Genomic DNA, 16,949 nt, shown 5'->3' with positions numbered 1-16,949 from the left:
ATACAGCAGGCTACTCCCCAAATAGTGGCCAGGTCACCACTGCAGTCCTTGGGGCAAGGTTTTCAGCAAGGTACTGCAGAGCTGCTGTTCGCCCCCGGGCCGGGTCTCGTTTCCCGGCGCCTGGGGCCTCGCGGGGCGTCCGCCGGCGGCACGGGCCCGGGCCCGCGTCGAGGCGGTGGCCGGCTTCTCTCGCCCGCCGCCCTGTCCAGGTACCTAGCGCGCTCCGGCGCGGAGGTTTAAAGACCTTTGGGGGTCGCCCGTCCGCCCGCGGGGTCGGGGCGGGCGGGACCGTGGGGAGTGGCGGGGCCGGGCCTCCGCTCTCCCCCAGACTCCGCCTTCCTAGGCGGGCCCGGGGCGCCGAGGTGCTCAGAGTCCGCCGGGAACCCCCGGGCGCAAAAAAAAAAAAAAAAAAAAGAACGAAAAAACAAAAAACAAGCAAAAAAAGATATTGCAGAGCAACCCAGGACCCAAATGCAGCAGTATTGCGATGAGGGGCCCTCGGCTACAATGGTCTGCTTGTCAGGGACCAGGAAGTAGCCCCAGAAAATGAAGCCTGGGTTGAGAAAGCAATAAGCAGTCCTTGAGCCAAAGATTTTTCAGCAGCCTAAATGTTTGGGGGAAAAAAAAACTTCTTGAATTGTTGATCCCTTCAGAGAAATCAGCATTTATTTATTTATTTATTTATTTTTAATTTTTATTTTTTTAAGTACTGGGACCAGCGATTGAACCCAGGACTTCATATATGTGAAACTGGCACTCATCCACTGAGCCACATCAGCACCCTTGTTTTCGTTTCGTTTTGTTTTGAGTTCACCATGGAGTTTAAAGTACCCAGATAAGGCTGGGTTAAAGCATAGAGTGCAAACTCAAAAGCCACAAAGGCTGCAGGATGACCCCCCCCCCCCCCCCCGACAAAAGCAGTTGCAAAACTTGAGCAATTCCTGCTCAAGAGGAAAGTATTGGATAGCCCCTGCCTTGCTCAGTGTCCTTCTCAAAAGCTGGTATCCAACCAGAAGTACAAGAGGATCAAGGGTCCCACTGCAATAGCTTCTGGCTGGAGGTCTCCAGGGCTGCTACTGCAAAGCCCTGTAATCCATGGACCAGATCAGCATCTCCAGGACATGGGGCATGGCCTGAGAGGACAACAGCCATATCTCCTCCAGCAGCCAGCCCCACCGAAGCCCTGACTATGAGGGACACCCCAACAGCATCAGCCTGACCTCCATTCATCTAAAACCCAAGGCTTCCAATGGTGCTGCTGCCCCAGATGTCTACTTTCAAGACTCTAGGAGGATCCTTTGCTGGAACAGGTGTGCAGCTCCCACTATCCTGTCTTAGCTGACAGCTGTTGTCTGAGAATCCAGAATGTTGTGATTGAGTCAGCCATGGGTGTGGAGCCAGGGCCAGCAGATCTGAAGATATCCAACTGAGCATCTGAATGCCCTATTTTCTTTTTTTTAATAATAACTATTGGATGCTTTTAAATTAAAGGCAGCAACTTCTATTTGTTAAAAAAAAAAAAAAAAAAGTAAATAAGAGAGGCTTTTTCCAGCCTTTAAAGCCTCCCTTCCCAAGGCCTAAGGAAGCAGGTTTGCAGCCCATTACTGGGTCCAGGGCCCAATTTGAGCAACTGACAATCCAAATGATCAAGGTTGAACCAAGAATCAAAAAGCAGCAGTAACACACAGCCTCCCACCACTAAATCCCTACAAAAAAGAAAGAAATTGAACATCTGAGTAAACTACCATCCTAATCAGATGCCCAGACATCAGCAAAAAATTATGAGCCATACTAAGAAAATGGAAGATGTGGCCCAAGAAAAGGAATATATCAAACCCCAGAAAAGACACAGGATTTAAGAAAACTAATTAACGAGATGCACACAAATTTCCAAAATCAAATTAATGAGTTGAAAGACAATAGGGCTAAAGACAACATCAAGAAGATATTGAGCAAACACAAAGATTTTGAAATCCTGAATAGAAAAGTAACAGAGCTCATAGGAATGAAAGACACAATAGGTGAGATCAAAAACACATTAAAGTGGGAAGCGGACTTGGCCCAGTGGTTAGGGCATCCATCTACCACTTGGGAGGTATGCAGTTCAAACACTGGGCCTCCTTGACCTGTGTGCAGCTGGCCCATGCGCAGTGCTGATGTGCTCAAGTAGTGCCCTGCCACACAGGGGTGTCCCCCGCGTAGGGGAGCCCCATGCGCAAGGACTGCACCCCATAAGGAGAGCCGCCCAGCGTGAAAGAAAGTGCAGCCTGCCCAGGAATGGTGCCGCACACACCGCTAAGAGCTGACACAACAAGATGACGCAACAAAAAGACACAGATTTCCGTGCCACTGACAACAACAGAAGCGGACGAAGAAGATGCAGCGGGTGGACACAGTCAACTGGGGTGGGGGGTGGGAGGGGAGAGAAATAAATAAATAAATAGAAATCTTAAAAAAAAAAAACAATATGACATATGAAAACCAAAGAATAAAATGGTGGATGTAAATAATGTGTTTACAGTAATAACATTGAATGTGAAAGGATAAACTATCCAATCAAAAGATACAGACTGACAGAATAGATAAAAAAACATGAGCCATCCATTTGCTGCTTACAAGAAACTCACCTTAGACCCAGGGATACAAACCAGGTGAAAGTGAAAGGTTGGAAAAAGATTCTCCATGCAAATAGTAACCAAAAAAGAGAAAGGGCAGCTATACCAATATTGGACAAAACAGACTTTCAATGCAAAAAAGTTGTAAGAGATAAAGGAGGTCATTATATATTAATGAAAGGGACAATCCACCAGGAAGAGAGAACAGTCATAAATACCTATGCACTTAACCAGGGTGCCCCAAAACATGAGACGAACTCTGGCAAAACTGAAGGGAGAAACAGACATCTCTACAATAATCATTGGAGATTTCAACACCCCTCTCATATCATGAGACAGAAAAACTAGACAGAAGATCAACAAGGAAAAAGAGAACCTGAACAATATGATAAATGTGTTAGACCCAGCAGACATATACAGAACGTTGTATCCAAACTCAGCAGGCTATACATTCTTTTCAAGTCCCCAGTGACCTTTCTCCAGGATAGCCCACATGTTAGGGCACAGTGTGGCTCTCAATAAATATAAAAAGATTGAAATTATACAAAGCACCTTTCAGATCATAATGGAATAAACTGGAAATCAATAATAGACTGGAAAGAGGTAAATTTGCAAATGTGTGTGGGCTAAATATATTCCTAAATAATCAGTGGGTCAAAGAAGAAATTACAAGTGAAATCAATAAATATATTGAGAGAAATTAAAATGAGGAACACAACTTATTAAATTTTATGGGATACAGCAAAGGCAGTCTTTTTTAAAAAATTTATTTATTTTTAATGTTACATTAAAAATATGAGGTCCCCATATACTCCCCAACCCCCTCACCCCACTCCTCCCATAACAACAACCTCCTCCATCATCATGGGACATTCATTGCACTTGGTGAATACATCTCTGAGCACTGCTGCACCTCATGGTCAATGGTCCACACCATAGTTTACACTCTCCCCCAGTCCACTCAGTGGGCCATGGGAAGACATACAATGTCCAGTAACTGTCCCTGCAGTACCACCCAGGACAACTCCAAGTCCTGAAAATGCCCCCACATCACATCTCTTCTTCCCACTCCCCACCCTCAGCAGCTACCATGGCCACTTTCTCCATCTCAGTGTTACATTTACTTCCACTACTAATCACATTAGTTCCAGAATAGAGTATTAGTAAGTCCAATCTAATCCATACTCTATTCCTCCATTCTGTGGACCCTGGGATGGTTATGTCCACTCCACCTCTGTGTCGAGAGGGTGCTTAGATTACACTTGGATGATGGATGCAGTTCTCCTGTTTGCAGTTGTAGGCACTCTTGGCTCCCTGGTGTGGTGGTTGACCTTCTTATCCTCCCTGTTAGCTGGCTGGGGTAAGTCCAACAAACCAGAGGGTAGGAGCTGCAAGTCAAAGGCAGTCTTGAGAGGGAAATTTATAGCCCTAAACTGATATTAAAAAAGAAGGGGGGCAGGAAAAGGGAAGAAGAAATGTGATGTGGGGGCAATTTTGGGACTTGGAGCTGTCCTAAATGATATTGCAGGGACAGATGCTGGACATTATATATCCTGCAATAACCCACTGAATGTACTGGGAAAGAGTGTAAACTACAATATAAACTGTAATCCTTGCTGTGCAGCAGTGTTCCAAAATGTATTCACCAAATATAATGAATGTGCCACAGTGATGAAAGAGGTTATTAATGTGGGAGGAGTGGGGTGGGGTGGGGTGTGGGGTATTTTTTGTGATCTATGTATCTTCAAAAAATATGATTAAAAAAAAAAAAAAGAAGGGGAAGCAGATGTGGCTCGAGTGATTGGGCTCCTGTCTGCCATATGGGAGGTCCAGGGTTTTTGATTCCCAGAGCATCCCGGTGAAGGCAAGCTGGCCCACATGAAATGCTGGCCTGCATGGTAAGCTGAACCAAGTGGAGAGCTGGCATAGCAAGATGACACAACAAAAAGAGACACAAAGGACAAACAATAAGAGACACAGCAGACCAGAGAGCTGAGGCGGCACAAGAGATTGAGCACCTCTTTCCGACTCTGGAAGGCCCCTGGATTGGTTCCCAGTGTTGCCTAAAGAGAAGACAAATAGACACAGAAGAATGCACAGTGAATGGACACAGCAGACAACAAGAATGGGGGGGAAATAAATAAATAAATCATTTTTTTAAAAAAGGAAAGAGCTAAACTCAAGGATTTAACTGAACAACTAGAGAAACTAGAAAAAGAACAACAAACCAACCCCAAAGCAAACAGAAAGAAAGAAAGAATAAAGACTGGAGCAGAAATAAATGAAATTGAGGGGAAAAAAGTAGAGAAAATCAACAAAACCAAAAGCTGGTTCTTTGAGAAGATCAATAAAACTGAAAACTGACAAACCCCTCGCTAGACTAACAAAGAGAAAAAGAGAGAAGAAGCAAATAAATACAATCAGAAATGAAAGAGGGGGAAGTTATGACTGACCCTAGAGAAATAAAAAGGATCATAAGAGGATTTTATGAGGGAAGTGACTGGGCTCCTGCCTACCACATGGGAGGTCCCAGGTTCAGTTTCTGGTGCCTCCTAAAAAAGATAGGCAGGCGCAGCAGTCTGACACAAGATGACATAAGGAGGGAAGCAGACACGGCTCAACTGATAGAGCGCCCGCCTACCATATGGAGGGTCCAGGGTTCGATACCCAGGGCTTTCTGACCTGTGTGGTAAACTGGCCCATGCGCAGTGCTGCCACACGCAAGGAGTGCCATGCCATGCAGGGACGCCCCTGCACAGGGGTATCCCATGTGCAAGGAGTACCATCCTGTGTGAAAAAAGCACAGCCCACCCAGGAGTGGCACTGCACACATGGAGAGCTGACGTCAACAAAAAAGAGACACAGTTTCCCAGTTCCACTGGATAATGCAAGCAGACGCAGAAGAACACCCAGTGAATGGACACAGAGAGCAGACAATGGGGGAGAAGGGGAGAGAAATATATAAAATAAATCTTAAGGGGAAACGGACTTTGGCCCAGTGGTTAGGGCGTCCGTCTACCACATGGGAGGCCCGCGGTTCAAGCCCCGGGCCTCCTTGACCCGTGTGGCGCTGGCCCATGCGCAGTGCTGATGCGCGCAAGGAGTGCCGTGCCACACAGGGGTGTCCCCCGCGTAGGGGAGCCCCACGCGCAAGGAGTGCACCCATAAGGAGAGCCGCCCAGCGCGAAGAAGGGAGCAGCCTGCCGAGGAATGGCGCCGCCCACACTTCCCGTGCCGCTGACGACAACAGAAGCGGACAAAGAAACAAGACGCAGCAAAAAGACACAGAAAACAGACAACCGGGGGAGGGGAGGGGAATTAAATAAATAAAAAAAAAAAAAAAAAAATCTTAAAAAAAAAAAAAAAGATGACACAAGGAAAACATAATCAGAGACATAACAAAGGCAAGGAGCAGAGGTGGCTCAAGCAATTGGGTGCCTCCCTCCCACATCAGAGGCCCTGCGTTCAATTCCTGATTCCTCCTAAAAAACAAGACCAGCACACAGCAAACAGACACAGCAAATGCAAAACAATGAGGGGATGGAGAAAAATAAATAAATAAGTAATACATCTTTAAAAGAGAGAGAGACCATATTATAAGAAACTGTATGCCAACAAACTAGACAACCTAGATGAAATGGACAAAATCCTAGAAAGACACAACCAACTTACACTGATGCTACAGGAAATACAAGAACTTAACAAACTAATCACATTTAAAATGATTGAATCTGTCATCAAATATCTCCCAACAAAGAAAAGTCCAGGACCAGATGGCTTCACAGGTGAATTCTACCAAGCATCTCAAAAAGAATTAACACCAATCCCGTTTAAACTCTTCCAAAAAATTGAAAGGGAGGGAAAATCACCTAAGACATTTTATGAAGCCAACATCACCCTAATGCCAAAGCCAGATAAAGATACAAGAAAACTTTGGGACATGGAGCTGCCCTGGATGGTGCTTCAGAGGTAATCACCGGACATTGTAAATCCTCACAGGGCCCACTGGATGGAATGGAGGAGAGTATGGCCCACGATGTGGACCATTGTCTATGAGGCGCAGAGGTGCCCAAAGATGTACTTACCAAATCCAATGGATGTGTCATGATGATGGGAACGAGTGTTGTTGGGGGGGGGGAGAGGGGAGGTGGGGGGGTGGGGTTGAATGGGACCTCACATATATATTTTTAATGTAATATTATTACAAAGTCAATAAAAAAAAAAAAGAAAAAAAATACAAGAAAAGAAAATTACAGACCAATCTCTCTAATGAACATAAATGCAAAATTTCTCAACAAAATACTTCCAAATCTAATCCAACAGTATATCAAAAGACTTATACATCATGACCAAGAGCGATTTATTCCTGGTGTGCAAGGCTAGTTCACCATAAGAAAATCAACAAAATATACCACATTAACAAACTGAAGGGAAAAAAACACATGATCATCTCAACTGAAGCAAAAAAGACATTCAACAAAATCCAGCATCCTTTTTTGATAAAAACAATTCAAAGGATAATAACAGAAGGAAAATCCCTCAATATGATAAAAGGCATACATGAAAAACCCACAGCCAACATATGAAATGCGGAAAGGTTGAAAGCTTTCCCTCTAAAATCAGGAACAAGACAAGGATGCCCACTGTCACCATTGTTATTCCACTATGTTCTAGAGGTTCTAGCTAGAGCAATTAGAAAAAAAAAAATTAAAGGCATCCAAATAGGAAAAGAGGAAGTAAAAAGTCTTACTATTTGCAGATGACATGATCCTATACTTAGAAAATTCTAAAATGTCTACAACAAAGCTCCTTGAGCTAATAAATGAGTTCAGCAAAGTGGTAGGACAGAGATCAACATGCAAAAATCAGTAGGGTTTCTGTACACTAGTATCAAACAATCCAAGGAGGAAATCAGGGGGAAATTTTCATTTACAATAGCAACAAAGACTCAAATACCTAAGAATCAATTTAACCAAAGAAGTACAGAACCTATATGCAGAAAACAACAAAACAATGCTAAAAGTAATTAATGAAGACATAAACAAATGGAAAGACATTCTGTGTTCATGGATTGAAAGACTATATATAATGAAGATGTCAATCCTATCCAAACTGATTTATAGATTCAATGCAATACCAATCAAAATTTTTACTGCCTACTTTACAGAAACAGAAAAGGTAGTTACCAAATTCATTTGGAAGGGAAAGTGCACCTGAATAGCCAAAAGCATTATAAAAAAGAAGAGTGACATGGGAAGAATTTCACTGCCTGAACTTGAAACATATTAGAAAGCTAATATAGCCAAAACATCATGGCATTGGCATAAAAATGTCAAAAACATCGATCAGTGGAATAGAACTGAGATCCCAGAATCAAACCCTCACCTCTATGGTCAACCAGTTTTTGACAAACCTACCAAGTCCATGTTAACGGGACAAAACAGTCTCTTCAACAAATGGTGCTGGGAGAACTGGCTATCTATTACCAAAAGAATGAAAGAAGACCCCTACCTCATTCCCTATAAAGGAATTAAATCAAAATGGATCAAAGACCTAAGTATAAAAGCCAGGACCATAAAAATACTAGAAGAAAATGTAGGGAAACATCTTCAAGACCTTGTAGCATGGGAAGCAGACATGGCTCAACTGATAGAGCGTCTGCCTACCGTATGGAGGGTCCAGGATTCAATACCCAGGGCCTCCTGACCCATGTGGTGGGCTGGCCCACGCGCAGAGCTGCTGTGCGCAAGGAGTGCTGTGCCATGCAGGGGTGCCCCCGTGTGGGGATGCCCTGCAAGGAAAGCCACCCTGCGTGAAAAAAGCGCAGCCCACCCAGGAGTGGCGCCGCACACACGGAGAGCTGATGCAGTAAGATGACACAACAAAAGAGAGATGCAGATTCCCGGTGCCGCCAAAGGTACAAGCGGACACAGAAGAACACACAGTGAATGGACACAGAGAAGACAACGGGATTGAGGTGGGGGGAAGGGGAGAGAAATAAATAAAATAAATCTTTAAAAAAAAAAGACCTTGTAGCAGGTGGTGGTTTCTTGGACCTTACCCCACAGCATGTACAAGAAAAGCAAAAATAGATAAATGGGACCTCCTCAAAATTAAACATTTTGTACCAAAAAAGGACTTTGTCAAAAGGGTGAGAAGGCAACCGACTCAATGGGAGAAAATATTTGGAAATCACATATCCAATAAGGGTTTCATATCCATGATATATAAAGAGATGTTACAACTCAACAATAAAGAGAAGCGACTCAATTTAAAAATGAGCAGAAGACTTGAATAGACATTTTTCCAAAGAAATACAAATGGCAAAAAACACATGAAAAAATGCTCAACATCTCTAATATAAGGGAAATGCAAATCAAAACTACAATGAGATATCATTTCACACCTATCAGAATGGCCACTATTAGAAAGACAGAGAGCTACAAGTGATAGGAACACTTATTCACTGTTGGTGGGAATGCAGAATGGTACAGCCACTGTGGAGGACTGTTTGGCAGTTCCTAAAGAAGTTAAATATCGATTTGTCATGTGACCCTGCAATACCACTACTAGGTATATACCCAGAAGAACTGAGAGCAGTGAAACAAACAGACATCTGCACACTGACGTTCATAGTGACATTATTCATGATTGCCAAAAGTTGGAAACAACCCAGGTGTCCATCAATAGATGAATGGATAAACAAATTGTGGTCTATTCACACGGTGGAATATCATGCAACGATAAGAAGAAAAGAAGTTGTAAAGCATATGACAACATGGGTGAACCTGGAGGACTTCATGTTGAGTGAAATAAGCCAGACACAAAAGGACAAATACTGTATGATTGCATTACTATGAACTAAATATATTGTGTAACATATTGTATGATTCCATTTATATAAAATGTAAATATAAATCAATTTATACAGATGGAATTTGATTAGTGGTTATTTTAGGGCTAGGGAAGGCATGCTAAGGGATGTAGTGTTTTTCTTTTTGCAGTAATGAAATAATTCTAAAATTTTTTGTGATGATGAATGCACAGCATTGTGATTATACTAAAAACCATTGATTATACATTTTAGATAGCTCATATGGTATGTAAATATATCTCAATAAAACTGTTAATAAATAAATAATTGTGTAAGAATAGCCAGAAATAGCAGCTATATACAGCAGGGGAAACAGAGAGAGATTGAGAGGTGAAGAATTTTGGTTTTTTTGCTTATTATTATTATTATTGAAATAATGATTGAAGTGATGAATGTACAACGATATGATTATACCAAATACCACTGATTGTATACTTTGTGGGTTTTTTTAAAGATTTATTTTATTTATTTCTCTCCCCTACCCACCCCAGTTGTCTGTTCTGTGTCTATTTGCTGCGTTTGTTGCATGTTCTTTCTTTGTCTGCTTCTGTTGTTGTCAGCCAGCAGCACGGCAATCTGTGTTTCTGTTTGTTGCGTCATCTTGTGTCAGCTCTCCGTGTGGGCGGTGCCATTCTTGGTCAGGCTGCACTTTCTTTCACGCTGGGCAGCTCTCCTTATGGGGCGCACTCCTTGTGCGTGGGGCTCCCCTACGCGAGGGACACCCCTGCGTGGCAGGGCACTCCTTGCGCACATCAGCACTGCGCATGGCCAGCTGCACATGGGTCAAGGAGGCCCGGGGCTTGAACCGCGGACCTCCCATGTGGTAGACGGATGCCCTAACCACTGGGCCAAGTCTGCTTCCCGTGATTGTATACTTTGGATGAATTATATGCTTTATTACTATGTATCAATAAAATTGATTTATTAAAAAAGAAGGAATGAAGTGCTGATACACACAACAACTTAGATGAATTTGAAAACTTTAGCTAAGAGAAAGAGGCCAATCACAAAATACCTCATATTATATGATTCCATTCATTTGAAATGTCTAGAATAGGGACATGTATAGAGACAGAAAGTAGATTAGTGATTGCTTAGGACTGGGGAGGGATGGGGTGGATAGGAGAGTGATAACTAGAGGGTTCAGGTTTATTTTTGAGGTGATGAAAATGTGCTAAAAGTGGGTGTGGCAATGGTTGCACAAATCCATGAATATACTAAAACCCATTGACTGGTACTTTAAATGTGTGAATCATATGGTGTGTGAATCATTTCTCAATAAATCTGAAAAAAAAAAAAAAAGAAACAAAAAACCAGCTCTCATTGGGGGATGGATGTAGCTCAGTGGTTTGAGTATCTGCTACTTCTCATGTACGAGGTCCTGGATTCAATCTCTGGTACCTCCTAAAAAAAAAAAGTTTACAGGCTGAAATCCCATGGACTTGTCTTCTGAAGACCTTGCTACTTATCTCAATGGAGAAATATATATATATATTTCAAATCCCACCCTAGAGCTCATTGCTTACTAGCATAACTTGGGATAGAATGGTAGTGTGGCCAGAATCACTTAAGGTTAAGTTTCCCCCAGGTCTTCAAAGGTCCCTCTGCCCTTAAGGATATCCACGTCCACTTCCTAGGCTTATCACATCTCAGAGACATCTCTAGTATGGTTAAGAGCACAGACTCTGGCACTGGAATCAAATCCCAGTTCTGCACATGCTAGCAGGAAAGCACACACAATTTTGACAGGACAAGTTGACACGTAAAGCAGTGTCCTTGCCTCTGGAAACTCTCTAAGACGATAAGTACCACAGGACTCTCCTGCAGATTCCTGGGGCTGATCTGAGATCTTAAGAAGCTTCCTTCCTGCACTGGGAGATGTTATACCAAGAATATAAAAATGAGGTAGGGATTGGGGGCTGGAAGGTACAAGTGGTTTTGTGTATACTGAAACAAAATAATGTTAAATTAGGTCACATAAACTTTGGGGAAAGTCCAAAGAGAAAACTACGGGATCCCTTTCCTCAGCCTAGCCATACTTGCCCTCCCCCTGAGCTGCGGTGGAGGAAGGGTAGCCCCATCCATGGGTATTAAAGGTATTAAACCGGGAAACGGACTTTGGCCCAGTGGTTAGGGCGTCCGTCTACCACATGGGAGGTCCGCGGTTCAAGCCCCGGGGCCTCCTTGACCCGTGTGGAGCTGGCCATGCGCAGTGCTGATGCGCGCAAGGAGTGCCGTGCTACACAGGGGTGTCCCCCGCGTAGGGGAGCCCCACACGCAAGGAGTGCGCCCCGTAAGGAGAGCCGCCCAGCATGAAGGAGGGAGCAGCCTGCCCAGGAATGGCGCCGCCCACACTTCCCGTGCCGCTGACGACAACAGAAGCGGAAAAAGAAACAAGACACAGCAAAAAGACACAGAAAACAGACAACCGGGGGAGGGGAGGGGAATTAAATAAATAAATAAATAAAATCTTTTAAAAAAATAAATAAATAAAGGTATTAAACCGACTCTGAAAAACGAAATAAATTTTTTTCTCATAAAGGTGATACATACTAATTGTAGAAAATTTGGAAAATACTAAAAAGTATCTCTTTAAAACTAACCCTATAACCAAGAATAGCTACATTAAACATTTTGGTACATTTCCTTACTATCTTTTTTTCCCCTCTGTATGTGTATTTAGCTCACATTTTACTTATACTTCATGTACATTTTGACGTCATTTACTTATACTTCATGTACATTTGATGGAATAATGATGGAACTTTATTCCATCATAACCGTTTGCCCATGCTATTAAATATAAATGAAAAGTAGTATATTTAATGACTACATAGTATACCCTTGTGTGGATGTGCCATAATCTATGTATTATATCTTCTATTGCTGGAAGTATTAGTTATCTATTGCTACATAATAAATCACCCCCCAAAAAATTTAGTGGCTTAAGCAATAAATATTTATTGCTTAACACTTCCTGTGGACCAAGAACTCAGGAGCAGCTTAGCTGGGTAGTTCTGGGTTAGGGTCTCTCTTGCCGTTGTGTTAAGTTGTCGGCCAGGGTTGCAGCCATCGTAAGACTTGACAGGCTGGTTGAATCTTGCTCACATGGCAGGTGGCTTCAGTTCCTTGTCACGTGGGCCTCTCCACAGGGCTGAGTGTCTTCATGCTATGGCAGCTGGCTTTGTTACCTTTGGAACAGGTGATCCAAGAGAGAGCACAGGAGAAGCCACAATGTCTTTTATGATCTAGCCTGGAGTCTCCATCATTTTTGCTACATTCTGTTCGTTAGAAGTGGGTCATACGGGCAGCGGACTTGGCCCAGTGGTTATGGCGTCCGCCTACCACATGGGAGGTTTGCGGTTCAAACCCTGGGCCTCCTTGAGCCATGTGGAGCTGGCCCATGAGCAGTGCTGATGCGCGCAAGGAGTGCCCTGCCATGCAGGGGTGTCCCCCGCGTAGGGGAGCCCCACGTGCAAGGAGTGTGCCCCGTAAGGAGAGCCGCCCAGCGCGAAAGAAAGTGCTGCCTGCCCAGGAATGGCCCGCACACACGGAGAGCTGACACAAGATGATACAAAAAGAAACACAGATTCCCGAGGGGCTGACAACAACAGAAATGGACAAAGAAGAACCTGCAGCAAATAGACACAGAGAACAGACAACGGGGGGTGGGGGTGGGGGTGAATAAAATAAATCTTTAAAAAAAAAAGTGGGTCATAGTCTGTGCTAAAGAGGAGAATTAAACCTCTACCTCTCATGCTTATAGAAAAAGAATTCTGGGCCGAGGGGTCTGTGCTGAGGTAAGTTTCTAGGCCAAACATCAGGACTGAAGACTCTCTGTCCTTTGTTTGGGACCAGGAAGATTATGGCTATTTTAGAAATAGGAGAAAGGCAATGGCTTCGCTGACATTTTGAAACTCTCTTTCACAGAAATTTTCAAACATATGCAAAAGAAGAGAGGCTAGGATAATGAACCCCATTCCACACATCATCCAGGTTAGAAATACATGACCAACCTTACTACATCTCTTCCCTCATCCACTAACCATCTCATCCCTGCCAACTGCCACTGAATTATTTTGAGTCAAAGTTCAGATATCATCATTTTGTCTTCGAATATTTCACTATGTATCTCTAAAACATAAAGACTAAAAAAAAATAATAAAACCATAATGCCATTACCACACCTAAAAAAATGTTATTCCTTTATATCATCATCGAATAGCCAGACTGTGTTCAAATCTCCCTGATTGTTTCACAAATGTCTTTGTGTAATTGGTTTATTCTAATCACAATGCAAACATGGGACTCATATTTCATTTGGTGGATATCTCTTTAGTCCCTCTTTTTAATTTCTAAATTTTACATTTTTGTGGTAACATATACATGACACAAAATTTTCCATTTTAGCCACTTTTATATGTACAGTTTGGTGATATTAATTACATTCACAATATTGTGCTATTGTCACCACCATCCATTACAAAACTTTTTCTCACCCCATACAGAAACTCTGTGCCCATTGAGCAATAACTGCTCATTTCCCCCAACCCCCACTCCTTGATCCCTGGCAACCACTAATCTACGTTCTGTTTCTATGAATTTACATATTCTAGGTATTTTGTATGAGTGGAATCACACAATATTTGTTCTTTTATGTCTGGCTTGTTCTACTCAGTATGATTTCTTTAAGGTTTATCTATGTTGTAGCATGTAACAAAGTTTTATTCCTTTTATGGCGGAATAATATTCCATTGTACATATATATATACCACATTTTGTTTATCCATTTATCTGTTGACAGGGTTGCTTTAATCTTTTGGCTGTTATAAATAATGTTATGATTAAACATCTGTTTGAGTCCCTCCCCAAATATTTTGTAAAGATACCTAGAAATGAAATTGATGAGTCATATGGTAATTCCATGTTTAACTTTCTGAGGAATGGCCAAACTGCTGTCCACAGTGGCTGCGATGGATGTAATATGACTGAATACATGAAAGTAACTTGTTTCTCTCCGTTACTAGGATACAAAGGAAATAAGTATATGTAAATTAGAAGGTAATGAGATGCAACCCTCTCTTGGTGCCAAATTCTGGTTCTTGTGGTCGAGAGTATCCTGTTGAAGCAATGAAGTATAAAAACCAGCTTCAAATGGTTGGCAGGACTTGCACAGAAGAAACCCCTTGCTGTTCTCACTTCAACTTGCTTAATTAACATAGTAAAATTCCCACCCTGGGTGGAGTTATCTGCCCTTTTACTGATCATGCAATGAATGTACAAGTGGGATTTCCTGAACATACTAATCATACAATTATATAACTAGCTATTATGTTCATCCGTCTGCATAAAAGCTACTGCATAATCAAGCAAGTGTTAAGTAGTAACAGGTATTTAAGCAAGAGTTTTCCACAGCACAGGGAGCTGGGTCTGAGTCACTTTAGACTGACCTTGGCTCTTGTCTGCAGACATAATAAATGCAAGTCTGCCTAACTCTCGTGTTAAAGTTTTTTTCTCTATATATCTGGTTATCCCCAAAGGCTCAGTTTTGGGGCCTAACAGCTGCAACATTTTACATTCCCACCGACAATGTACAAGGGTTCCTATTTCTCCATATCCTTGCCAACACTTACTTTTAAAATAATTGCCATTCTAGTTGATGTGAGGTAGTACTTCATTGCAGTTTTGCTTTATGTTTCCCTAATGGTTAATGATGGTGAGCATCTTTGCATGCGCTTATTGACCATTCATATATCTTCTTTGGAGAAATGTCTATTCAAGTCCTTTGCCCATTTTAAAATTGGGTTATTTGTCTTTTTATTATTGAGTTGTAACAAATCTTTATACATTCTGGATACTAGACCATTATCAGATATATGATTTGCAAATATTTTCTCCCATTCGTAGGTTGTCTTTTCACTTTCTGGATAAGGTCCTTTGTGCACATAGGTTTTTTGTTTGTTTGTTGTTGTTGTTGTTGTTGTCATTTTGTAGGAGGTACCAGGGATTGAACCCAGGACCTCCTACACGGAAAGCAGCCACTCAACCATTGAGCTACATCTGCTCCCCAACATAATAAGGTTTTTTTTTCACTTTTTAAAAATTTATTGAAGTATATCACTCATACATAAACATACATAAACAGTAAGTGTATAGTAATAGTTGTGAATTTACAAAAGAAAAATACATAACATCACACAGCGCTCTCACACCTCACCCTACCTCCAATACCTTGCATTATTGGGAGGTATTTTTAACTAATGATTAAAGAACATCCTTAAAATATAACTACCAACCAAAGTATCTTACATTTGGTGTATTTTTCCCCTAACCTACCCTATTATTATTATTATTATTATTTTTGTATCATTTATACATGAACATACATAAAATATATTGTAAAAGTTGTGAACTTACAAAACAAACACACAAAACATCATACAGGGGTCCTATACGTCCACCCACCACCAACACTTTGCTTTGTTGTGACATATTTGTTACAAATTATGAAAGAATATTGTCAAAAACCTTACTACTAACTATAGACCTTATATTACATTTGGTGCATTTTTCTCCCAACCTACCCTATTATTATTTTTAAAATATATTTCCAACACAAAAGTTTTTAATTTTGATAAAGTCCAATTAATTTTTTTCTTTTGTTGCTCATTCTTTTGGTGTCAAATCTTAGAATCCATTGTCTAATATAAGGTCCTGAAGATATTTCCCTATGCTTCTTTTTTTTTTTTTTAATTTTTCTCCCCTTCCCCGCCTCCCCCCCCCCCCCCCTCAGTTGTCTGCTCTGTGGGAAAATAGCTTGAATTTGAATGTGGGAACCTGGCTTAAACTTGAAACGTTTCCACAATGCAGATAAGAAGTGTGGGCTTAGGAACACCAGCCTTGACTAGACCGAACACTGTCTGGTCAGCATGAGAATCGTTTGCATGTGGAGACGTTTGAACTTTGCTATGGCCTGCTCTCTAGCATTGCAGGGGCTACAGCTTTAATAACAAGCAGCCTTGAAAATAAACACAGATAACTACTGCTTTGTAATTTCTAATAAATACAATGTGGAAACGAGGGTCGAGGCTCTCAGTTCCAGAAGCTGTTGAGTCCCCTGGTCCCATCTTTAATTTCTCTCTTGTGTCTTTCTTTCTGTCCTTTTATTTCTTCAGCTCTGCATTGCCTTCTTTTCATGCAAACCTATTGCTGAGCTGGTCTCAGCACTGCTCTCTGTGTCCTTTCACTGCGTGTTCTTCTGTGTCTGCCAGTGTTCTTGTCAGCGGCACCCAGAATCTGTGTTTCTTTTTGTTGCATCATCTTGTTGTGTCAGCTCTCTGTGTGTGCAGTGCCATTCCTGGGCAGGCTGCACTTTCTTTCGCGCTGGACAGCTCTCCTTACGGGGCACTCTCCTTGCTTATGGGGCTCCCCTATGCAAGGGACACCCCTGTGTGGCAGGG

The sequence above is a fragment of the Dasypus novemcinctus genome, chromosome 21 (assembly GCF_030445035.2).
Source record: "Dasypus novemcinctus isolate mDasNov1 chromosome 21, mDasNov1.1.hap2, whole genome shotgun sequence".
NCBI classification, from domain to species: domain Eukaryota; kingdom Metazoa; phylum Chordata; class Mammalia; order Cingulata; family Dasypodidae; genus Dasypus; species Dasypus novemcinctus.
The sequence above is the reverse complement of the archived record's forward strand: the minus strand, read 5'-3'. Positions refer to the sequence as shown.